Here is a 26,323-nt window from a genome sequence, read left to right as displayed (position 1 = left end):
GATTTAAGGTCTACTTTAGCTTGTTAGAACGAGCCGGGCTACAGAAATATTCTTTCACATCTATCCAATTGAGAGCTCCAAATGTAAAACATTTATTAATAATCTTTTATTAAAACATTTATTAATTTGTTCTGCAAAGCTGCTTTGAGACAATGTTCATTGTTAAAAGCGCTACACAAATTGAACTGTATGTAGTGAAAGAAACAGAAAGGCAGAAGCAGTATTAAGAAGAATGAGGACGTGTTTGTAGAACAAGCCATTTTACAGGGCTTTTTCTTCTTAAACACCCAATCTATATCGAACATACCAGTCCCTGTCTATGCTGTTATTATAAAAACAATGTTATTAGAGCAAGCACATTTCTATAAGGCTGTCAGAGATGCTGTTACTGAAGTGTAATCAACACCTTCTGGTGTACAGTGGTAGAAATGCCATTAATAACATTTTGCCTTTGAAAAATGTGAAGCATTTCATTTAGTAAGTCAAACTAATAAACACAGCCAGTTAGCTAGCTGTTATTGCTCCACAAATAAATGGGTTAATAATCAAACATAACATTATGACCACTGACAGGTGAAGTGAATAACACGCCTCATCTCCTCATCATGGCACCTGTTAGTGGGTGGGATATATTAGGCAGCAAGTGAACATTTTGTCCTCATAGTTAGTGTTAGGAGCAGGAAAAATGGCCAAGCGTAAGGATTTGAGCGAGTTTGCCAAATTGTGATGGCTAGATGACTGGATCTCCAAAACTGCAGCTCTTGTGGGGTGTTCCCGGTCTGTAGTCGCCAGTATCTATCAAAAGTGGTCGAAGGAAGGAACAGTGGTGATAGAAAGGTGTCAGAATACACAGTGCATGTGGGGTCAGGGCTGTTTTGGTAGCAAAAGGGGGACGAACACAATATTAGGCAGATGGTCATAATGTTATACCTGATGAGTATATTCTTATATTCTTGATTTCTCAGGGAGTTTGCCATCGTCCTTGCTCTCTATGAAATGTATATTTATGTATACAATTTATATCCTGCATTTATATATTCCTGTGGCAATGTCCGCTGTTAAAAGCACTATATAATTCTAAACTGAATTGAAATGAACTGAATTCACAAAAAAATAATGAATAAAAATGCAGATGTCATAGACAGAGATTTACACAGCTACAATAAACAATGCTCTATTTTTATAGCATATATCTATATGTGTATTATTTGTTTATGTTTTGATTATATAAGTAGGCAATCAGTGTCTGGGCAATTAGAAGTGTAGCCTAGCTACCGGTGGTTCAATGGCTCCCTCTAGTGGTAAGATTAATGCATAGGCTTACTACAGACTGTAGTAAAAAATGTACATGGAGGTTTTTATTTCATTCTTTAAAAAAAAAAAAACATATTTAGTAAAATTATTCTAAATATACATATATAGAAATATATTCTAAACACCTTCCGTTGTAATCATTTCATTTGCTATTTTCTTATATAGCAAATTCCTTTTTATTCCTTATATCTTGTGTTAACTCACAGCTAACTCTGTCTGCTAAATCATATAAAGACACTTCTCAGAAATCCACAGCATCCAGGAGCACATAATAAATGACTGAGACAAAATTGACTATATATAATGTTGGATGGATAATGACCGCAGTCAGTTAGGGACCGTGTTCAAAGTGACACATTTGAATAAGACGCAGAGTTCAGGGAATATTAATATTCAAACCTTATGTCGCTGATTAAGCGATTATTAAACGTACCTTGCACCTCGTACACTTGAGTACAGTGTAAAATTTGCAACTCACCGGAAAGCAACAAAGTTGGACCTTGGATATCTGTGATTTAATGGGTACAAGACTGAGTTGATCCCCCAAAGAATCGATTCCTCGATTCATACAACAAGAGGAATCGAGAGTCGACTCCAAAAGCTTTGGACTGAATTCTATTGACGGAATTAAAGAAGACGGAAAAAGACCTCTTATGTGCTTCACTTCTTTACAGGTGAACCTGATTTCCTACCAGTCCTTTACTTGGTCATCTCTATCTTCTCTATCTTTACTTGGTCATCTCTATCTCCTCTCTATCTATAGATACTAGCCATTTCCATGGTTCGGTTAGGTTGTGCTAAATATTATGATGACAAAAGTACTAGTATAGAAACTGGTGTGATACTGTACTGTACTACTTTGTTCAATAAATAAATAAATAAATAAATACACTTAGCAAGTATCTAGTATCATTCCACTAATATTATATGTTTTGTTTCCCCCAATCTCTTTCCTTGACATTGTCTTGAATCGAGAAAACTATTGTGTGGAATCGACTCACGGAATCGATTCCCATCAATAGGAATCAGAATCGATACATACTGAAAACCTACATAGTACATAAGACAAATACATACTACACACAGAATTAATGACTGTCCAAATACTACACACACACACAATATTAATGAATGAATTCTATTTTATTCCGTGTTATTTTTTTATTTTTTGTACTTCTTGTTATTAGTTAGAGTAAGAAATACAACAAAGAGGCGTGGTTTCCTGTTTTCTATCCACCGTCATCCAATATGCTTATCTCGGTGTTGGGATGAAAAGGAAAAAGCAAAAGAAGCGAGTTAAGGATTTCCAGCTTCTTCAGCGCCATTTGTAAGCTTGCGTAAGAGTTTATGGAGTAAGGAGAAAAAAAAGCAAAAACAAAATATAAAAATATTTAAAACATTTTAAAACTCTTTAAATCTGCATAAGAGGAAGATAGTTTCAATAGTCACCTCAATCAAAGCAGGTGTTTATACTGATGAGCATTTTGTTGCACTGGGGCTGTTTGTTTGTTTGTTTGTTTGTTATATGCATACCACACCACAGGACTGAAGCTGATTCATAATCATATATTACTTTAGCAAATCTCATATTACATTGCCTATAAATTAAGTAAAAGGTCTAACTTATCTCGAGGATGGTCCACAACATTAAATATAACAATAAACAATTGTAAAAAATAAGAATATAACACCTCAGGATGGTAGCTTGGAATCTGGAGATAGAGACACAGACTATGCACACACTTCTTCACATCTAGGAGCAGTTTACAGTAGGAAGAGGAAACCACACCGGTATGAGGAGAACATGCACACAGACAGTAACCTGAGATTAGGATTGAACCCGAGACCCTGGAGCTGACCACTGTACACCACCCATATTATTTCTAAATATATATATAAGGTGTAATTAAAGGAGACATGATTTGGGTTGATGTTCCCTTTCAGATTGCTTTATAATTGTGTTTCAGATACCACGGACCTCTTGCAATCCCTAAATGTTTTGACCTAGATTCCAGATGTTATCAAAATCTACATCCGCCACTGGTTTTCTGTACCCGACCTGAACAAACAGGCAATTTCAGGTGAGATATACGCTAGCAGAATCCTCACTCCTCACTTTTAGGGAACAGTGGTTATGAGCACATCGTTATGGTCATCACGTGCATCGATGAGCCTTGGCTGTCCATGACCCTGTCACCGGTTCACCACTGTTCCTTCCTTAGTCCACTTTTGATAGATACTGACCACTGCAGACTGGGAACACCCCACAAGAGCTGCAGTTTTGGAGACGCTCTGATCCAGTCGTCTAGCCATCACAATTTGGCCCTTCATCAAACTCGCTCAAATCCTTACGCTTGCCCATTTTCCCTGCTTCTAACACATCAACTTTGAGGACAAAATGTTGACTTGCTGCCTGATATATCCCACCCACTAACAGGTGCCATGATGAGGAGATAATCAGTTTTATTCACTTCACTTCAAGTTAACTATGCATATTTCATATTTGTGAACCCTATAAAGTGTTATAAGGTGTTACAAATTGTTTCTCGTTTTGTCTGTAGTGCTGAACATCCTCTGACAGATGCACCACCTCAGAACTTGTGTAATGAAATAGATCAGGTGAACCTGGAGGCCATGAGCATGCAATCTTTTCTTTGTAGACCTCATATTATACTTTCATGACATATCTTTCCTTGTATTTCGTCTTTTATAATGCCTGGCATAAATATTTACCCATCTTGAACTTTTCAACATTGCAGTGCTACAACCCAAGAAATAATATGTCATGACTCTACTCAATATCTCCTATAGTTCTGGATTTGGTGGAACCCTAACACTGCTCTTCACTATGAGAGCATCATCCCCACAGTGAAGCATTATGCCGTAGAGATACTTTTCAAAAGCAGTAATAAGCCCTGCCCAGTTTTTACTTTTTTGGATAGGAAAGTATATCAGATTCCCTTCTTTCGATTTGATCTCTCAGTACTTCAAAACGTCATATAACAAACCGTGTAAAGTGTAATGGGAAAAAAAACCGCAACAGGTGACGTGTTAGCATCTGACCACCAGGGGTCAGTGTTTAGCTAAGCACAGTTCTACAAAACTTGATCAGATTGAGATTTGTTTTTCTCTCAGTATTTTGTACTTATTTTGTACATTTATCTTCTTCAAAAACATATTGTTATACTATGTCCTCAGATATCTGTGAGATCTCTCGTGTTTTTCTGCAGTGCATCGTGTAGAAAGATCTGTAGATGGTACCAAGTTGTGGTCTCCTTCTGTCCCAATATTAAACTCAAGCCTCAGTGGCTTATACCTCACCATAGTCAATATCCAAAGTGTATGTTCTCATTTGTATAATATATTGATGGCTGTGTTCGAACAATAGTAAAGATGCTCAGAGCAGATAATAACTAATATTTAGTGTAAGTGTTATTCATCTGTTTTACATACACACATGAAATCATGTATCAAAGCAACATAGTGTGTAAAACAGTGCTCTGTGTGTGTGTGTTCATCAGTCTACCTGACTATCTATGTGTGTGTGTATGTGTGTGTCTATGTGAGATGAAGGAGGTAGTAATATTAGCATGGCTCCGGCGTGTCCTAGCCGGATTTGTAATAAGCACGCTGCATGTATTATTCAGAACCGCACAGACAGGTTTCACTTCACGCTCCCGTCACTCCTCTTGGCCTGTCCCCAGGGACCAGCAGCCTAAATTGCTATTTCTAGTTGATATATTCCCTCGGCTCAGGCCTTAAAATGGCCAAGGAGTGAATAGTAGGATGCTGGGTAGGGTCACAGTGTAGAGTCAGAGGTGTGCTGATGTTTATAGATTTATTCATTCGTTCCAATACAGTATTACAACAATGTCACCTTCTCTCCTACGCAGGTTGGAAAAAAAGAAATCAGACACAAGGTTGTTTTCAGTTAGCAGATGCGTTTGTGTTGCTGCAGTTAGTTTGGTCTGGAAGAATGGTAAGCTCTTGCAAATTTACCCGTAATAAAGAATATCGAATGAATTTTTTAAATTTTTAGTTTGAAGAGAAAAGTTTTCGACTCAGATTGTTTATTCGATTCACGATCAAGCCAGATCCTACGCTGAACTCATGCAGACGCGTGGAAAACATACAAAACCCCATGTAGGTATTTCCCTGAGCTCAGGATCGAGCTGTGAGGCAGCGACTTTTTTTTTATCAGAGGCAAGAAAATTGGATTTTAACATGTTTTTATTTTTAGTTTTGGTTGTGTCCATGTTCAGCATTGAATGGTTTTGTCATGTCACACTTCACAGTATCGGTTAACGTCTGTCATGAAACTAGACACTCAGGGGTTTAGGTATTTGAAGTCTTAAATATTTGTAATTTTCCATAGCTTACTAGGGGAAATATTTTACATAGAAAAGTTCCAGAAAAACCCAAAACAATTATTTCTTTTTTGTTTCCACACAAATGTTTCTTCAAATCTTCAAAATAAATGGTGACGTCAAACTTATTTCTGCTTTCTCGAGATCAGAAATGTGTCTTCATAAGCATTGCAAATATGAAGGCGTTATCTTCAGCCATTAGAAATGCTGTGTAAGGTTATCCGACAAAGATAAAAACAGAGGTCTCACACTGAAAGGCCTGACTCATTTTATATTAGACTTCATTTGTTTATACTGATTAAAAATAAACCAGATAAGTCCCAAGTATCCTGATTATTCACTATGATCTCATTTTCAGTTTTCTTTCCAAAAAACATACAAAAAAAGAGGAAGATAAATGCAAAAAAAAAAAAAAAGGATCATAGCAAGGGACTTTCTGATTCTGAAGATGATGTGACGTTTCAGACTGTTGGGAATTCAGTAACATGGTGTGTTTAGGAGATAAAGATAAATTAATAGCATGTCTGCCGCAATCAGTAAATGAAATGAATGTAAGTGTACTCTAAATGTTAATACAGTGTTTTTAGGCTGCGCTTCTTTTGTCAGGTTCACGAAGCACTTTTATTGCATGTCTGATAAAAGACTTTTCTTTCCTCTGGAAACTATGTCTAATTTTGACTACGTCCACTGACTATTCTACTACTCCCACATGCATCCAGCATTTTAAGTAGAAATATCAAAAGATGCATTCCACCTGTCTACATCTGGGTTTCATTGTCAAAGCTAGAGCCTTTTTCATTAAAGATGTTTTAGTTAGCTGTGAGTCTTTAATAGATTCACTAGCTTCTCTCCAGATGCGGTTTCATAGCCTGAGCTGCAAGCTAATTACACCTTTGTTACTAATGTTTCTGCTAATAAACCTTGTAACTGAGGTCAACAGTTTAGCAAGGCCTTTTTTCTCCATTTATTTGGCCTGTTAATGGCAGGCTATCAGATTGCTATCTCTCTTTCCTGTGCCGGTTTCTCTCGCTCGCTTGCTCTAGCCTGGAGGAGGACACATCTGAAGTGAGCATCTGGAGGAAGTCTGGTGAATAGGGTCCTTTTTTTCCCTGGGAGCCTGCGCTTCAGCGAGCGTGCCGGAGCCCTCTCACACTCGCTTTTCACCTCTCTCAGTCCATTCAGACACTCTTCCTCTTCTGTCATCTCATGTCCGCTTCTCATCTTTCACTCTTCTTTATTTCCCTCGCCATGTCCATACCTTCGTTCTGTAGGATAGAGCGTGTAAATGAAATGGGGAAGTCGGACCCTGGGTTGAAGGGACAGATTTATTGATGAGCGCAGAGGCCTGGTGGTCCAGCAGCCTGTATAGGAGACCAGATAAATAAAACAGGCTGGGCTGTGCTTCTACAAGATCATAAAGTCCTCACAAAGCTCCGCACAACAAAAAGCCATCTCAGCCATGAGCAGCTCTGTGTATGGGGGTGGACGCAGATTCCTCTTGCTCATATACAGCAGCTGAACTATTGTCGGAGGTTAGAAGGATGTCTGAGATGAGCAGCGATCCCAAGGTGACGCCCTATTGTGAAATGCTGGAGCATCCCAAGGTCACCTCCTGTGGGATAAATGAAACAGAGATGGAGGGAGCGAGTGAATGGACGAGCGCGGTGGGCACTCTTTGTAATAGTTCCTTTTCATTCATGCCCCATGATTATCCCTGGTGCTGTGGCTGAAGTCCTTGTGTCATGTTCCTCACTTTCTGTACAAAACATCCAGCCGCTTGATAGCCGATGACTGTAAATATGGCCTTTTTTGGATGTGAATAGATATTTTATAGAAAATTTCACAGAAAACAGAAGCATTGCAGAAAATAATATCAGATACGTATTCAAAAAGTGTTGCCATCTGTCTACAGGAACCCTTTTTAGCATTTTTATAATGTATCTGTATGAATCTGTATTTGTAATGTAAACAAGTCTTTAAGAAACCAGAAGTGGATGTGCAAAAAGATTATTTTCATGACTCCTGGTTGCGCTTCACATCAGTTTAAGAGCTTGTGGTAAGTTGCTGTGTACAGTGGACTCTCAGGGGTTACTTCCTGTGCGATGCAGTCGCTTAGAGGTTACTTCCTGTGTGTAGTTTTTGCTGGTAGAAAGTAAAAGGCAGGCCTGTGCGGCCCTCCTGAAGCTAAAATCCTGTTAACCCATGACCTATCACTTGACCCAGTGAAGTGTTGCGGTGGACAAGAATTGGGAGTGAAACAATAAAACACTAAGAGGCAAAATCTTAGGTGAAAGTAGGAGGGGAAAAGTTACTCTATTCTTTTTAAAGCCTATTTACTCCATTTTACTTCTGTCTTCTTTATTGGGTATGTAGAGCCTGTGATGGCTATGGGTGAAGATAGGAAGTGGCTGAAGATTGGACTGGACTGTACCAGGATCATTCAATGTTTTTCTCGAATTTATCATGCCTACCTTTCTTACTTTGCTTTATAAATCTGAAGAAAGACTTGGTGGTCCTAGGAGATTGAGGGCATAATGACAAGCTACTATTATCAAAGTTATTTTAGTTATTTGGTATATTATAGTTATTAGCATGTTTGACTGGTCAGTAGGATGTGCTTTATGCAAAACTCGAAAGGGAAATTTTATTTATTTATTTAGCCACCGTAATTGTACAATATTACTATGTCACTTGGCCAGTTCCCACTCCCAGGCTATCACATGCTTTTTTCACATGCACAGGCATTCAAAGCCAACCATCTGAATCTTTTCAATCTGCTGCATCAGGCGACATGGGGAATGATTTTCTGTTGTGCCGTTTGATTAAAAATCTCCAATAAATATTTAAGTAATATGCCTAATATTGAGTACTTTTTAAAAAAAGACCCTGTATTGAGTGGTCTAAGCCCCCCCGGTTCACCAAAGCGCTGGTCTTAGCATTTGTCCTATCATTGGAAGATCATTAGTTGGAATCCCAGTGATGACACAGACATCAGTGATTGGAAGTCTAAGACAGGATAATTAGCCCTGCACACTGGGTAGAAAGGATGGTCTTTCTCTCATCCCTTGTCAATCTAAGTGATGGTAAATAAGGGGCATGAATTGGGTCATGTATACAGAAATGGGGCAATTAGTGCTCTCCTTTAAACGTGTGTAGCTGAATTAGAAGCAATTAAAGTAGCTTCATGCATTTTGGAGAAAGCATGTTACCCCTCACCCTCACAGCTTAATAGCTGTTGTGTGGCAGGGGAGAACTGGCTAACAGGTGGGAATTTGCAAAGACTAAATTGGGCGAGTGTGGGGGTGTTTTCATGTTCATGAAGAATAGCTAGCTTGAGGCTGAAAAAGTGCTTACGGTGTACGCTTCAGTGTAAAAGGAGTGGCACTAACTCAAGCCCATGGACATTGCTGATAAAGCTTATCTAAAACACTGGGGAAAATAGAGACGCTCTTCGACAGTGTTCTGTAACACAACTCTAACTTTATCTCCTCGCCAGTATTATGACATGTTGGTGCGCTCTGACGTAGCATCATCAGTGGAACACGGAAACAGACATCCAAGCGTCCGAAGCATATGTAACCCGTAGCGATTTGATTTCCAAGACCGGGGATGAAAGAATAGGCTTAAATCCCTCTAAACAGACAATCCACTCATCTCTGGTTCTCATGCATTGAGGAGCACTCATAATCGCAGCATGGTGGAAAAAAGGCAGGAGAGCTCAGCTTACGTGCCCGGAGAGAAAAGGCCGATCTGCTGGAACAATGACAATCAGGCCAGAGTATTAAACGCGCCAGTGACCTGGGCTTTTCCCTGGTGCAGCTCATTCCATTGTGCGCCGCTGATTGATGTTGACTAGGGGTCACCTAAGCCTGAGCACACAAGCACAGTGTGCTCTGCACGGGCCTAAATGTTTACACGCATTTATTTTGCACACACATGCGTGAGCACACTCACAAATCCCACAGCCTGCTGAGAAGCCATGCACAAATAGAAACAAGCGGCCATTTTCTAGGTAAAACGTGTAACTATGGTAAAACACGGCAAGGCATCCTGCTGCCTGTGTACTTCGATTTGTGCGTGTGTTGTTGCTCTCAATATCTACTGAATATCTGTATGCATCTGTGCTTCAGACTGACTAAACCCACAGTACCACTTCAGACAGCGATCAGTGAGTCGAGGTCGTCTTACTGTAGAGCGTCAGCTGAATGTACAAATTTATAAATTCTCAGTTCTGTAAAGCTCTGTGTTTATAAAGAATCTTGCTGCACACGCTTAGAGATGCTTCCAGGCTGGCAATGGCTCCTACCTATTGATCCATTGATCTGAAATCTATAGAGGTAAAGTTGTCCAATAAACCATCTTGAATTTCAGACCCCTCTCATTCTCAGCCAAGTGTGACTCACAGAGGGGGAGGGTAATTGCAAATCTCTAATGGACATCCTTTATGCAACCTTCTTCCTCTCAGTCTGGACTGCACAGAATATCGTGAATATAAAATTGCCACAAGATAGCACAATGCCATTTTCTGCAGTGCTTGAATTATTCCTGTTTGAATTTGTATATAGATTTAATCCTAAAGTGGGTGTGGCCTTCACCTGGAGGAGATCCTGGGGATGTGAACCTCACCTACGTAACTCAAGTTCATTATTGGTTTCAACTAGTAATTGATCTGTATGTTGGTTTTAACCCTGTTTATCATATTGGTTTAATTTGTATCTTAGTAAATGTAGTTGCTTTTATTTCACTCATGCACACAAAAAATAGTTTACAAATCAATGCAACCCTGACTGGACAGTTACTAAAGATGGACAGTTGCAGAACACATTATCTAAGCGCTCCACTAAAGATGTTTATCTAAGCGCTCCAGGATTACTTTGTCATTATTGTGGCCAAAAATGCTTAATGTAGCAGTTTAATTTTTCCTCCAAAATTTGCGTTTTGTTTGTTTCTTTTTAACTCCTACTAGTAAAGACACTGTAATGGCTTTCTGGCTTAGACTCTGTAATGGCTTTCTATGCTAGCAGGTAACCGTGTTCAGCTCATGTGAACTGAACAGGGCTTTGACTGAATGCATGTTGTGTTGACGTCCCCAAATGGGCAGAAAGTCTTATGTAATTTCTAAACGTTTCGGAAAATGCTCGGTAAATTTCCGCGATCTCAAAATTTTAAAAACCCCGGAGGGACTGATTATCTGTTTATTCTGAATAATGTAATCATATTTGGTTAGATCCATAATAATAGATGACAACGTACATGGTTTTTCACCACTTAAAGTAGGAAGATCATCCGTTCGCATTGGCTATCTAAAGCACACAGATGCTGTGGATATACTCAACTCCATAATTAGTCTTTGCTCGCTTGAAGCTCTTCAGCAGCTTCCGTAAAACAGCTCCTCCGAGACCCGAAGTGGGCGAGCGAAACGAATGAGGAGCAGCTCCAGAATTCTGAACAGAAGTATGGAGATACCCGAGAGCACAAACCTGCCAAACCTTTATCTAATCTGCTCCCGTAGCTTTCAAATCACACTGAAAAGATAAGTCCTTGTTCTAGTATTCATCATGCTCTAGTAAACACAAAGACTGAAGAAATTTATTATCTCACACTTACAGTGACACGTCTCCTGGGTTTTCACGGAACACGGCTAATCATGATAAAGTGTAAGAGAGTCAGGACAGCTTGTTTTTTTTTTTTAAAGTTATTGCAGTACTTTTTTTATTTTTTTATTTTTTTATTTGGTGACCATGACGAATAAGAAGCCTCGGATCTGCCTGGTCAGCATTTCTACATCATGCCATGGCTTATCGTATCATTTATTTACAAAGTGCTGATAAATCGGCGACAGAGTAAAAAGGGAACCAGGGAAATATTTTTCAAGCGATATTTCTTTTTATTTCTTTATTTATTTTTTACATTTATTTTTGAAAAATGACTTTCTTTCATGACGATAATGAATAGGATGAGACCTATCGTGTCAGCACGATTTATAACACAAGGCCATGGCTTATTATGTTAAGTGATGTCATGACCATGTTTATATGTCATTAGTAGCTACGATTTAGTGACATCATGACCGAAGGTTAAGACTTTACCCTCATAAAATTAAATGACCAAATTTGGCAATGCTTGCAATATCGTAATTCAGAGCCAGCTTTAAAAAAAAAAACAAAAAACAGTGGTCGGATGTGTGTGAGTATTGAATGCAAAAGTTTATACACCCCTGGGAAAAGAAATGGATGAGAAATTGAATGAGAACATAATGTGAAATCGTGAAAAAGATCAAATCGTGTATGTCAAGTATTCAAGTAGGTGAGAATCATATAGCAATATTTTAGATCCCTTTCTGTCTATGTGCTCTAATAACTTGCCTAACCTTTTCCTAAATAACTGTTACCATCTTCTTTGGTCATTATCTGTACAGCTTTAGGATTCTCTCACTTGTAATATTTAGTCCTCATGTAGCCAGAGTCATTCTTGGTCATTTTGCCTTTTTAAAAGTGAATCATCGCCTTCTTCAGATCACAGAAGCTGAGAGGGAGAAGAAATGTATCCGACCGTCTTCTGTATTGATTTTTGCCTTGATTGCATTACTGCAGGATAGACTTCCAGTTCAGTTTGATCCTTTACATATTCTATTTTACGCAGATAAATTGTAAGTTGTAGATTGCAGAGTAGCATATACCCCCTCCTTCCCCCTTTTCAAAAACCATGGGGGTGTAAACCTTTGCACTGTATACAGCTTTGGAAAAAGTCCCTTTCTAGAATCATGACTTCAGGAGAAAATGGTTTGTTTTGTTTTGCATTATGAATAGGCTGAGAAAATGGAGGGAAAGCAAGAGCAACAGTGTAGACTGGATGAATGAAGGGCTGGCCACTCACTCACACACACACACACACACACACACACATTAACTCAGCACATCTATTGTCTGCCGCACATCCCCAATGGCTCAGCGGCTCTTTGACTGACAGCTCGACAGGCTGCTTTTGGAGTGCTACCACATGGTGAGTGAGTGAGGAAGGAGTGTAGCGCATGGCTGGTTCTGATCCACCACTTTCCTCCAGTTCCACGTACACACACACAGACACACACACATGTTTTCACTCATCACCATTTATATTTTATGCATATTTTATCATGCATTTAAGTAAAAAATAAACACACACACACCAGCTAATGGTCATGCTCTTGGTGTATTAGTTGATGTCTTAATTTGGATGAAGCATGCCTATGTGTAAGAGTGTGCAAGTGCTCTCATTGATGCTCCTTATGCGTGCTTGTGTGTTTGAGTGACAGGACCGTGGGAGACGTATTGAGTAGTCGGACTAACTTTTGGCACCCTGCAATCCTCCCATTTGAGAAGGAGCCCCTGTTCACACACTCCCTCCCTTCTGCCACACACACAGACTCATAGACCCTCACGTATGGCTCCACATGGACTCTGGGAGCGTGGCAGCGGTGTGCAACGTCTCACACTCAAGGGGTGTGTCCCTTGGAATGCTGGCAGAGCCGGGAGGCAGAGAGAGGGCTGCTGGGAAACAATGGTCAAGACATCTGTCATGCGTGGCTGCACTCCCCTCCACTCACAATGGAGCAAGGCGAGTGGCTAGTGGTGCTTTTCTTTTTTGGCCTTTCCTTTCCGGGGACAGCTCTGCGCAGCACAATGGTTCTTTTGTCCCCTCCTTGCTTTTGCCAACGTTTAACCCTTCAAACCTTTTTCTGCCTGCCTTTCTTTTTTTTGTGCAGCAAAATAAAACAAAATGCAAGAAACTCTCCTTCGAGTGCCACTTCTCATTACCACATTTGCCACACACACATATATGCGTGTGAGTATCAGCACCATATTGCAATGTTACTCAGCATTTCTCAGTTGATTTCACAAGTAACCCGATCCCTAAGATCCCCAAGATACTGTCACACCCTCTTCTAATCATTTCCTCCTGGTTGATACCTGTCCGCATATTGACCGCATGCATGCATATGAATAGCATGTGAGCCCCGAGCGCACACCACAACTGTCCAGACCGAACACCATCGATCCCTCCATCCAGCAGCTTGTAGGGAGTTGCCTGAAATTACAGCGCTGTAGTTCCTGCCCTGTTCCCGTCAGGCTGCTGCTGCTCGTGCTCATGTAAATTGTACATTGATTTCACAGCCTGCCTGCCTGCCTTTCTTAAGGAATTAAGCGGTTCGAGTTGCTCCGACATTGATTCAGAGTCAGATCGCAATTTATTATTGCTGTCAACAACACGATTTCTCATGGAGACAACTTCTGGTGGAGGGATTTATTTATTTATTTATTTATTTATTTATTTATTGACATGCAGATTTTAAGGATGCGAACCCTGACAGTTTTATAGTTCATGCATAAAGCAGAAGAACGCTCAAGAAAAATTCAAATAATTTACACCTTTCAATCCACGTATTTGTGTGTAGTTAGGAACCGTAATTCACAACCTGGCAACCCGAACTGCTGCGTCCTGGCTGTTAATTGTTCCCAGCTGTTGTTGCTCAGGGAACAAAGACACTTTTGAAAAGGTGATCTGTTGATTGGGGCACAGGTCTGCCTTTCTTTAATGGGACGTGGATCATAGGAAAGGTGGCATCTGCGCAGAGCGCCGCCTGCTCCATCACCGTGCACACACTGTAACAGCAGTTGTCCAGCTGTGTGTATATGTCTCTGTGTGTGTTTGTATTTGGGGATATTTGTGTTTCGGAAAAGCAAGGGGGAGGGTTGTGGACAGACAGTTAACAGCTTTGTGTGCTTCCTATAACACTTCCAAAAGATTTCCACGGAACAACAAACGATGGTTTCCTGTAGTGGAAATTTAGGGGAAATTCATACAAAGAATGAGTGAAGAACATGAGATTTAAATAGATTTGTAGTAACAGCATTGCTTAATGTCTGTAAACACACACACACACACACACACACAACCTGCTCTCGGTGACTCACATACCTAAAGATCTGCGTCTGCGTTGATAAAGGAGTGCATGAGTGAGGGAGCGCTGCCAGACACACATTCACACACATGTACAGGCTCGCACAGACGACACACACCACACTCTGCTCCTCATCAGCATAAATATTTAAAAAGAGACTGTCACCCAAGCTCCACTGTCTTCTCTCAGTCTGGAGGCACACACCTACGGGTATCAGACGAAACTGACAGGCTTGAGAGAAAGACAGAGAGATGGATAATCAAAGAGAAAGGAATGCTAGCTATGTAAACGCTCCGTTCTGCCTCTCCAGGACGAAAAAACGTAATGTCTCGTCTAGAGCTCGCTCAGAAATGCTGAAATGGAAACTGATGTCAGTTTAGTGCACTATTTTAGCTGTTTGAAAATCTTTACATGCAAAACCAGTCGTGTCAGTGTGGGTGTGTTTGTGTGTGTGCGTGTGCGTGTGTGTGTGTGCGTGTGTGTGCGTGCGTGTGTGTGCGTGCGTGTGTGTGCGTGTGTGTGTGCGTGTGTGTGTCTGGGAAAACCTGTTGTGTGTCACAGTGGAAAATTCTGGCAAAAATCGTTTCACCGCTCTGACACAGAGTATCAATACCAGCAAAAAATTTGGATCTGGATCTTATATCAAAGAAAATATATTAGATATCAGATGCTAAAACAAAATGAAATAAATTGGAATTGTTTTTTTTTCCAGTAAACAAAAAGATTTTTTTCATTTCTTATATTTTACCTTTTAAATTATATTTAAAAGGTACCCGATTTGTGCATAAAAAAGTTTAATTATGACGTGTTTCAGACTTTAAAGCTTAATAGTGTTTAAAGAACTCATTTTGGGAAAGATATCAGAATTGTATCATTAAAATTATCAGAAAAAAATATGTTCTCTACTCTAAATGCAAATGAATTAATCACAGTTGCTTTTAGACAGTAAGTGTGTTTCACCTAGTCGTCAGTCAATATCACAATATAATTAAAAAAAGAGAGAGAATAAAAGAGCTTAATTTTCACCTTTCTGTGATCTTCAGGAATAGTTCATTCGAGTTGAGTTAAAGTTGTGGGACACACAGAATATGCTTTATATGTTTAAAGTAAAGTGTACTGAACCATGCACACAGGTTGTTGTGAAGGACTCTTACTGTATAAAATGGATTTTTTATCTTTATTTTACTTATTTATAATAAAATGTTATATATTATATGTTTATGTTAAATGTTATATGTTTATATATGAGAAACATATAACATAATTATAACATAATTATATATATATATATATATATATATATGAGAAACAAATACTCATGGAGTCACCCAAATTAAGAGTTAATCCAAAACAATAGAACAAAAAATGATCTTGAATACTTTATTTAATTATTTATTTTTACTGACTGAATTAGTATCTGAAATATTACCATTTAATGAAATATAATAAACTTTTTTATTCTCGCTACAGAGAGGAGCTGAATTTACCTACAACAAAAAAAACCCACCACTTTAGTGTCTGATTTTGGGCTAAAGTCTAGATTGATTTGTGACGTGACCTCATTCCAATTCCGTCTCTCCACGGCTGTATTGTGTAACTCCTCCAGCTTAGATAGTAGAGGGATTTGAATCAAGTTGAGAGGCTGAAACTAAAACTGAAACCAGAGAAAGAAAGAGAACACGGCCGGTCAGTCCAGGTGTCCACTCGCGGTGTAGTGTGTGTGTTTGAATAGGAAATGGAGCTCTGTGAAAATAGCCTGTGAAACAGTAGATCTCAAGCTTCCGTTCCTCAGCGTTCTCACGCAGAGCCCATGGGACTGCAACGACCGCGAGGTTTCTGATGCAGGATCAGCATCTAAAACATGGACAGAAGCGAGACATCTTGGAAGTCTTCGATTGTCTCAATGTGAGGCATTGAGTTGTGGTTAAAAATAGGGGCACCATCTGTGACAGCCCTGAAAGCAATTACGTACCATAACATACACAGTTCTGTAATAATAATAATAAAAAAGCTTGAAATTGAGCTTTAAGCTTTCCTTCCACACCCATAACCCTGTCCTTTATGCAGGACTGTAACTGTGTGCAGGTCCAGTTCAGGGTCAGACCACTTCATGTCGTAGGGTGCTTGTGATGCGCACTCAGTCAAGGGAGTGAAGCTTGTAAAGACAAGCACTGAATGCTGGATATCAGCTGCAGGATGACAAGCAGAGCCACACACACAAGCTGTAAATGTGTCATGCAGTGCTGAAGGTCAGGAGAGGCTCGTCGCTCTTACTTTCTCCATTCTTCTTCCTATGAAATGAAAGAAACACAGCTACCATTAATGTCGAGCCAAATCGCTTTTCAGATTCCTTTTTAATGGAAGGATATGTTTATGGTCAGTGAAGGGAAGTGTTTATTCTTTGTTGGAATTAACAGGGCTGTCGGTCACCTATGACCTCATGGCAGCTGTGAATGTTGCCTTCACTGCTTTACTGAATTCACTAGTTTAAAGGTGAGGCTAAGGACATGGCATGGAGAAAATGTACGAATATACTGCATCAGCACAGCATGCCAGGGCTTATTTATTTTTTTTCACTTGACAATGTGCAAGGCATTCTGCATTGGTCCATTAGACAGAGAAGAATTTCCCTTCTGAATTTCAGCTCAAATTAGGATATGGCCCAGCATAAATAAACACACAACAGCCCTCTGAGTCTATAGTACTTATTGGGTGTGGAGAATTGGGGCAAACTGAGACTTTCAAGGTGTATTGGAGATCAAGCGAGTGGGAAGTAACCTGATATGAGAATAAAATCTGTTCCTGTGGGATTTCTGTCATTTAATTTTGGAACAACTTAATTTCCTTTCTTACTTTTTTAGATATAAAGGCTCAGAGTTGTCCCTTTAGACATCATACCCTTAGGTCAATGGCTCAGCGATTAGTACCGCTAAAAAGATTGAACATACCGAGCTGAACACTCTGTCTCCTTGGCAAAATCCGTACCAGGCTTGAAAGTAGAAAACTAGTTTTAAATATGTTATAATGACTTTCCCTGTCCTGCTAGTCTTGCACTGCATGCTTCCCTCTGTAAAGGGCCATTAAGCTATCAGGGACAAGGCCTGTGCAAAGCAAAACACTGTCCAGAGTCAATGGATTCCTTGGAGCTGGGGGAGGCCTGAGGGAGGGCAGCAGGCTGGGGTGATGAGGGACAGACACGGGTGAAGCGTGCTATCAAAGTCAGAGGAATGCGGGAGCAGACAACAGCCGTGTGGAGCGCCGTCTGTCCTTCATACACTTAATTACAACCAGAAACACACACACACACACACTGAATAACCCATAGGATGGTTTAAATGCAGCAGATGGTAATATGTATATAATACATAAACCTAATCTAAATTACTGCTGGATTTTTGGAATGGCTGGACTTTTACAATAACCATAGATGGATTGTGCCATTGTACCAGTGGAGCAAGTAGACCGAGAGCAGGAGAGTGTTATTTATACCTAGTGTTTGCCTTTTTGTCAAACTCATTCTACTTTGTATAGCAAGTATAGTCACTAAGCATGAAGTTTACGCTGATTGCCCAGGACATCATTATACATGGCTGCATTTTGTTCTCTTCAGGCTCTCTTCAGCTGGCCTTCAAACATCTTTTATTTGTTCTTATTTGACAAAGACATGCTCTACCACTTAATGTTAATTTATTTTCAGGGACACGCACATAAACCGTGACTAAACCATCTGACAGAAGTCTACTTGTCTGCTCCTATAACATCATCGTGAGATTCCACTTGCTTTTCCATTTTTCTCGATTGCTTGCGGTGTAAAATTGCCTTGAGAGCCCAACGTTCTCAGTGGGACTCTTAGATCACTTCTTTCCAAACTACTTGAATTCATTTTCAATAGATATCTGTTATCAAGTGCAAGCAAATACAAACAGTAAACCTAAAAATGTAGGAATGTAAGTTGATGTGAGAAGTGCATGGCATAAAACCATCACCAAAGTCTCACCACGTAGATCAGATTAATCTTCATTAAATCATCAAGCATTTTACATTTCCTTTTTTGAGTGATCAGCGATTTTAAAAATGGGTTTTTGTAAGTAGATATATAAGCTAATGCTCCTTTGATTTCCTCAGCTTTCTCACTGCCCCAGTTTAGCTCCATAGATTTATTAGCACTAATAGAAGTTCACTGGGGCAGGATTCAAGCTGCCCCATTCTTTCTCTATGAATGTTTTCATTGGCAGAGGAGCAGTAGGCAGGACAGTTAATGGATTTGCCAGGTTTGGCTAGATTATAGTATTGTAAGTGCAGACAGTGTGACTCTGATGTTGTATTGTGATGTAGTTTGGTGTGGTGTGGTGTAGTGTGGTATGGTGTGTAGTGTTGTGATGTGTTGTATTGTGATGTATTTTGGTGTGGACTGGAGTGATGTGTTATGTTGTGGTGTGGTGTCGTGTGGACTGGAGTGATGTGTTATGTTGTGGTGTGGTGTGTAGTGTTGTGGTGTGTAGTGTTGTGGTGTGTTTATAGTTTAAAATGTAGTTGCAGACAGTGTGACTCTGAGCTACAAAACTGTTTCTATTGTAAGAGTTAACTGCTTAAAACAAGCAGCTAGACTGTATACTGAATGACTCTACGTTGTTGACTCAGAACTGCCAATTATAGGGTTACTCTAAAAATTCACTAGATAGTCAAATGTAACAGTCTCTCGACTATGTTGCTATTAATGTCGTCCTGCAGCATAGAAAAGCTATGATCGTTTACGGTCTTGCAGAATTTCAGCTTTTTAGTGTAACATCAGCCAATTTGTTACATAATAAAAATAATTGGGCAATAATTGGGCAAATGATCCCTAATTGAACAGACCACACAGATTTCTGTCCTTAGCATTTTTAATTTCATTAATTTGTTATTTCTATTTCCCGCGCAGAGCAATTCCAGTATTTCTGCTTAGCTTTGCCCATACACCTTATGACCTGCCAGCGAGCCAGCTAGATTTGTTTTTTTTTGCCCCTTTCTTCATGCCTTGTTTTTTTTTTATGTGGTACAAGGAGAAAAATCTTCAATAATTATTGATCACTAGACATCCAACTTTTACTACAGCCCCTATTTAATCACAAAAGCTGATTTATTGTTGCTTCTCCAACAATCCCATTAAATTGCTGTCTAGCTAATCAAGTCCATTCACTCTCCTAGAGGACTAATCTTTTACAAGGCTAGCAGAACAAATCCCTGTGGTAACAGGATTGCCGCGGAGCCAGGAGGCCCGTTCTCCTGCCTCGGCCCATAAATGAGGACCAGCGTTTACAAGAGTTTCTGATTCCGCGGCAAATCCATGAGGTGATTTGTCTTCATGACAAACACGGTCAGTGGGACCTCGGTGATTTCAGTAAACACCATTAATAGATGAGATTCGTCTTTTCCTCCTTGTACATGGATGAGGGCTTATCACGTAAACCTGTTTATATTTTGCTTTTGAGGAATATTGTAACTTGTGTGTGTTTGTGTGTTTGTGTGTGTGTGTGTGTTTGTGTGTGTGTGTGTTGCAGAAGCATTGTGGTCACTGTTATGCAGTGTGGCAAATACCACATCACACGTACATATCTACACCCCGTACATTCCTTCAGGAGAGTTGAATACTTATCTGAGCTATTCGGCTGGAGGTAACATTCGCAAAGTAAACTTAAAAGTCACTCGTGTGTACGTATGTGGGTGGTTTTCTGTTTATATGCCTGTGAAATATATGCAAGCACAAAGCACGTATGGTTGCATTTTCATAACAGGCGTCTGTTTGAGGGAAAATAAATTGATCCCAGTGCAGCCACAGAAAAGCCTTAAACCCAGCCGTAATGAAATTGTACCATTAAAAGCCTTCGGTTTTCTCCTCACTGGGCATATTTGAAGGGAAGGCCAGGTTTATGAGGTTTTCATAGTGTGTGGGGGCTCCATCCACTAAATGAAATGAGAAGCCTGTATAGGTGATGATGAAAGTGTGGAGGTGCTCAGCGAGCTTTGTGCCTCGGGTATGACGATTCTCACTGGTTTTAAAAGCAGGCTTATTGTGTCTCTTCATTGTGATCTTAAAACAGATCGGGGGGGAAAGTGGACATGTGGAAAGTTTGCGTATTAAATGCGCTCGCTTTAAAATGAAAATTCCAGCTTCCTGATTAGAATAATACATGACAGGGTGTGCTGTTATGGGGGCGTTGTAATAGCACTATGTGATTATTATTATTATTATTATTATTATTATTATTAAGTTTACTTTATTAAGTATTTTATTCCTCTCATACCACAACAACTTGGTAATGATTACAATATTTATTTTTAATGAATTCTATAGTTTTGTTTTGTTTTTTAAATCAGTTTATAATAACATAATAACTAGTTCCTGTATCATTTATGTTATAGTAGCTATTGATATAATGGGTTCAAGGAAAATAACATGGCAGGGTGGTTGTGGTGCAGTGTGGTGTGATACGTGTTGTGGTGTGTTGTTTTGTGTTGTGGTGTGTTGTGGTGTATTGTGGTGTGGAGTGTTGTGTTATGTTGTGGTGTGTTGTATTGTGATGTGATTTGTTGTGGTGTGGTGTGGAGTGTTGTGTTTTGTTGTGGTGTGGTGTATTGTGATGTGGTTTGTTGTGGTGTGTTATATTGTGGTGTGTTGTATTGTGATGTGGTTTGTTGTGGTGTGGAGTGTTGTGTTATGTTGTGGTGTGGTGTATTGTGGCGTGGTTTGTTTTGGTGTGGAGTGGTGTGTTGTGTTGTGGTGTGTTGTATTGTGATGTGGTTTGTTGTGGTGTGGTTTGTTGTGGTGTGGAGTGGTGTGTTATATTGTGGTGTGTTGTATTGTGATGTGGTTTGTTTTGGTGTGGAGTGGTGTGTTGTGTTGTGGTGTGTTGTATTGTGATGTGGTTTGTTGTGGTGTGGAGTGGTGTGTTATATTGTGGTGTGTTGTATTGTGATGTGGTTTGTTGTGGTGTGGAGTGGTGTGTTATATTGTGGTGTGTTGTATTGTGATGTGGTTTGTTTTGGTGTGGAGTGGTGTGTTATATTGTGGTGTGTTGTATTGTGATGTGGTTTGTTGTGGTGTGGTGTGGAGTGTTGTGTTATGTTGTGGTGTGGTGTATTGTGGCGTGGAGTGTTGTGTTATGTTGTGGTGTGTTGTATTGTGATGTGGTTTGTTTTGGTGTGGAGTGGTGTGTTGTGTTGTGGTGTGTTGTATTGTGATGTGGTTTGTTTTGGTGTGGAGTGGTGTGTTGTGTTGTTGTGTGGTGTATTGTGATGTGGTTTGTTGTGGAGTGGTGTGTTGTGTTGTGGTGTGGAGTGTTGTGTTATGTTGTGGTGTGTTGTATTGTGATGTGGTTTGTTGTGGAGTGGTGTGTTGTGTTGTGGTGTGTTGTATTGTGATGTGGTTTGTTTTGGTGTGGTGTGGTGTGTTGTGTTGTGGTGTATTGTGGTGTGGTTTGTTTTGGTGTGGTGTGGTGTGTTGTGTTGTGGTGTGGTGTATTGTGGTGTGGAGTGGTGTGTTGTGTTGTGGTGTGTTGTATTGTGGTGTGGTTTGTTTTGGTGTGGAGTGTTGTGTTGTGGTGTATTGTGGTGTGGAGTGGTGTGTTGTGTTGTGGTGTGGTGTATTGTGTTGTGGTGTGGTGTATTGTGGTGTGGAGTGGTGTGTTGTGGTGTGGTGTATTGTGGTGTGGAGTGGTGTGTTGTGGTGTGGTGTATTGTGGTGTGGTTTGTTTTGGTGTGGAGTGGTGTGTTGTGTTGTGGTGTATTGTGGTGTGGTTTGTTTTGGTGTGGAGTGGTGTGTTGTGTTGTGGTGTATTGTGGTGTGGTTTGTTTTGGTGTGGAGTGGTGTGTTGTGTTGTGGTGTGTTGTGATGTGGTTTGTTTTGGTGTGGTGTGTTGTGTTGTGGTGTGGTGTATTGTGGTGTGGAGTGGTGTGTTGTGTTGTGGTGTGGTTTGTTTTGGTGTGGAGTGGTGTGTTGTGTTGTGGTGTGTTGTATTGTGATGTGGTTTGTTTTGGTGTGGTGTGGTGTGTTGTGTTGTGGTGTGGTGTATTGTGGTGTGGTGTGTTGTGTTGTGGTGTGGTGTATTGTGGTGTGGAGTGGTGTGTTGTGGTGTGTTGTATTGTGGTGTGGTTTGTTTTGGTGTGGAGTGTTGTGTTGTGGTGTGGTGTATTGTGGTGTGGAGTGGTGTGTTGTGGTGTGGTGTATTGTGGTGTGGAGTGGTGTGTTGTGGTGTGGTGTATTGTATTGTGATGTGGTTTGTTTTGTTGTGGTGTGTTGTGTTGTGGTGTGGAGTATTGTGGTGTGGAGTGGTGTGTTGTGGTGTGGTGTATTGTGGTGTGGAGTGGTGTGTTGTGGTGTGGTGTATTGTATTGTGATGTGGTTTGTTTTGTTGTGGTGTGTTGTGTTGTGGTGTGGAGTATTGTGGTGTGGAGTGGTGTGTTGTGGTGTGGTGTATTGTGGTGTGTTATGTTGTGGTGTGGTGTATTGTGGTGTGCTCTGGTGTGGTGCTGATTATTTTCCTATAACAGCTTGTCCTAAAGTTTGATGTTTATTCTTCTTATTCCACATTGCTTTGAAAATAATATTACATAAACGAACAACACATTGTACGTTTTAGCCATTTATAGCTACATATATCATGTTCTGGAACGTCTGGGAAACCATATCAGTGATTACACACGTGTTTTTCATTCAGTGTACAGGGAGTGACTACCCTACAGACCCTGGAAAAGTTGTTACCACAGTTGTTAGGACATTGTAGTTGAAGCTACTGTTATAGTTTTGCTGATATGGAAATGTAATCGGCACTTTCCACCCAATCAGAATCGAGCATCCAGCAGCACTGCTATATAAAGTTTGTTAATGAATATATATTTTAGGGTTAGATGAGGAGAGTAAGATCAGTGGTTTAAAGTGTAAAGACCTCTAAACACTAGTGCAGTGTGGAGACAGTGTATTATTTATCTCAGTAACCATCTGGTATGCCCATGGAGCTGATATCTGATTCAATCAAAAGCAGCTGGCTCTGTGTGTATAGCACTATTATTAAATTGAGCGTGGAGTCTCCTTCAGTCAGGTGAGAATAGCTGGAAACTACACTGCTGCCTCATAATCAATGCTTGTTATAGGAAGAGGTATTGGCTTCCTGCTCATTGGCATCAGATACACAGGTGAATGTTCCTCTCCTCTGCTTTAGCTAGAAATATCGCTGCTCATTCTGCAGCAACACTGCTGTCTCCAAACGCACTGATGCAACTGAATGCAACTCAGAAATGTGTTTAATTATTGCTGCATTTAAGACTGCATCCGATTTTGCTTGGCAGCCATATGTGTCATTTTTGCTTGTCTCTGCAAAAAGCTTCTTGATATCCGGACACAACTCGCACAATTCAGAAAGTACGGCGCAAAGAAAACTTCACACTCTTACATGTAATAGACTAAAAGGGTGAAAAAAAAAGACACCTGAGAATTTTCTTCAGCACTTTTCTCACATAAAAGCTTCTTCAAAGCATAGATTATATATTTTATTTACATACAATACATGCAATTTATACCTAACTTACGTAAATAACTTAAATTTCACACTTAATTGATGCTTAATGATTTATTTTCCCTCAACAAACATCTAAATTATTACTTTTTATACCATGACCCAGGTCACAGGTTCATATTACTGGACAAGTTATTGTTTCTATAGTAACCGCTCCTTCACATGGACTTGTATGCTGGATGCTGTATATGCTAAGACCAGCAATAAACTGATATAATAATATAATAAAATGCTGATATTTGGTTAAGCTTTCTGTAAGGAGACATCTGTTTAACATTTATGGAAGGAGTCCCCAGTGTCAGTGCTTAAGCTGTAACTGTAAGCTGTGTGATTACAGGAAAGTCAGAATGCAGAGCTTGTAGCTTTTCAGTAACATGACTCCCGTCTCCATTGTCACTGGTGTGTGACGTATATTTTAAGGCACCAGGACAGAGGACTGTTTCCGTGAAACAAAAAAGAGGCTGATGATGTTTTATAGGCGATAACGTAAGCGTACTTGTTTAACATAACTATAAATGGATCAAAAATGATTCATGATCTTTAATTAATCAATCACTGTCCTGTAGCACACCTTGTTATGTTTTATTCCTTAAATGAAGTCAACCAGAAGTGAAAAATGGAAATTTTTCCATTTCACCATGTTTTGGTTGTCTCTGTATTCAGCATTGACTGTTTTTCTCGTATCACAGTCCACAGTGAAGGTTAATGGCTCTTAGGAAAGTAGACAGTCATGGCTTTAAGTATTTGTATGTAGGTATTTCTGCTGTTTTCCTAGGGACAAAAAATCTAGCCGTTATATTCATCCACTAAAATTCTGTGTAAGGTTATTTGTACAGAAGGGAAAACATCTCACTCTGAAAACCAACAGTGTCTCATTTTACATCAGACTTGCAGCGATAAAATAATTCACTTGTTTATAGTGATTGAAAATCCGATAAGTGGATTCCCATTCCGCCGGTGGCATGGGACGCCAGTGTACTGGTAAAAAGGGTTAATAGTGCCAATTCTTTGACCTTCAAACCTCATTGCTCTTAGAGAAGATCAGGGCCTCAATTATAGATTTGTATATGGATATAATAAGATCACTCCGAGTGTTTTGTCCTGCAGGATATACATGTTACCTGCAGCTCCGATTTGCATCTTTACTTCTATCAAACCTATGATGGGCACCTTATGTTCTATGGATGTGTGTTTCTTAAATTTCTCACCTCCAACACGTGACTAATGCAGTGATTGAGAAGACTGCACTGAAATCTAATCTAATAGGAATCCAGTTTATTGCCTTGTATTCCTGCATGAATATAGCTCTAGATATAGTTACTACATTAATCACTGCAAATTTGGGTTCATTTAAAAATATACCTTCCACCATCATTTATCAGTAGCTTAAAAAATAGCACTCTATTATTATTATAATTATTTAACTTACTATTATTTCATTTTTATACCAACAAGTAAATATAAAAAGTTGATACTAAATTGAGGTCATGGAATCATAATAATAATAATAATAATAATAATAATAATAATAATAATAATAATAATAATAATGAGTGTGCAGCATGTGAGCTGTTTTATAATGCTTTTAATTCATCATATTGATTTGTGAAAAGCTTAAACTGCTAATTTATACTAATGATGTTATTTATCATTTTATTAGTAAAATAAAAAATAAATAAAAAAAATCATAAACAATTTCATCAATTAAGATCCTTAAGGGAGGATAATATATTTCATTAATGACATGTTTTGCAGTGAGACAGACCGCCTAGCCCTGGAATGACATCAGTGCCTGCAAACAAAAGCCTTCTCCATTCCATTAAAAGTGGGGAAAGATGTTTGTCATTACCCTTATTGAAAACTGTACAGTCAATACTGTGATTTATACGAGGGGGACAAGCTAAGCCTTAGTCACAAGTTTCAACGTGGCTTAATCAATAGCACCCAACGAACAAAGCTAACGCACATGAAGCGAGAGCCGCAGAAGGAGCTTACACTACCTGAAATCGCTGGATTGGGTCTTGATCTATCTCAATTGCTTATCTGCTCTGCTTTATGAAAAGTCTTTAATTATAACAGATTTCACTGCATGCCATACGTTCAGATATGTATAAAGCTACATTGATGCACTAATTTATGTAATAAGCCTT

General features: G+C 39.6%; 1 protein-coding gene across 1 annotated transcript in view; it reads left to right on the top strand.

The window, feature by feature from the left end:
• The first annotated feature begins 1,883 nt into the window (after window positions 1–1,883).
• Window positions 1,884–26,323, top strand: part of fignl2 (fidgetin like 2) — a 59,107-nt gene continuing 34,667 nt past the window's right edge. The window contains exons 1-2 of the mRNA XM_058410658.1: window positions 1,884–1,988; window positions 3,282–3,395. The gene's annotated coding sequence lies outside the window, so the exon portion shown is untranslated. The remainder of the gene's footprint in view (window positions 1,989–3,281; window positions 3,396–26,323) is intronic.

This window comes from Hemibagrus wyckioides, linkage group LG15 (genome assembly GCF_019097595.1).
Source record: "Hemibagrus wyckioides isolate EC202008001 linkage group LG15, SWU_Hwy_1.0, whole genome shotgun sequence".
In the NCBI taxonomy this organism is placed as follows: Eukaryota; Metazoa; Chordata; class Actinopteri; order Siluriformes; family Bagridae; genus Hemibagrus; species Hemibagrus wyckioides.
Note: the sequence above shows the minus strand (reverse complement) of the source record. Positions and strands in the feature narration are given on the sequence as shown.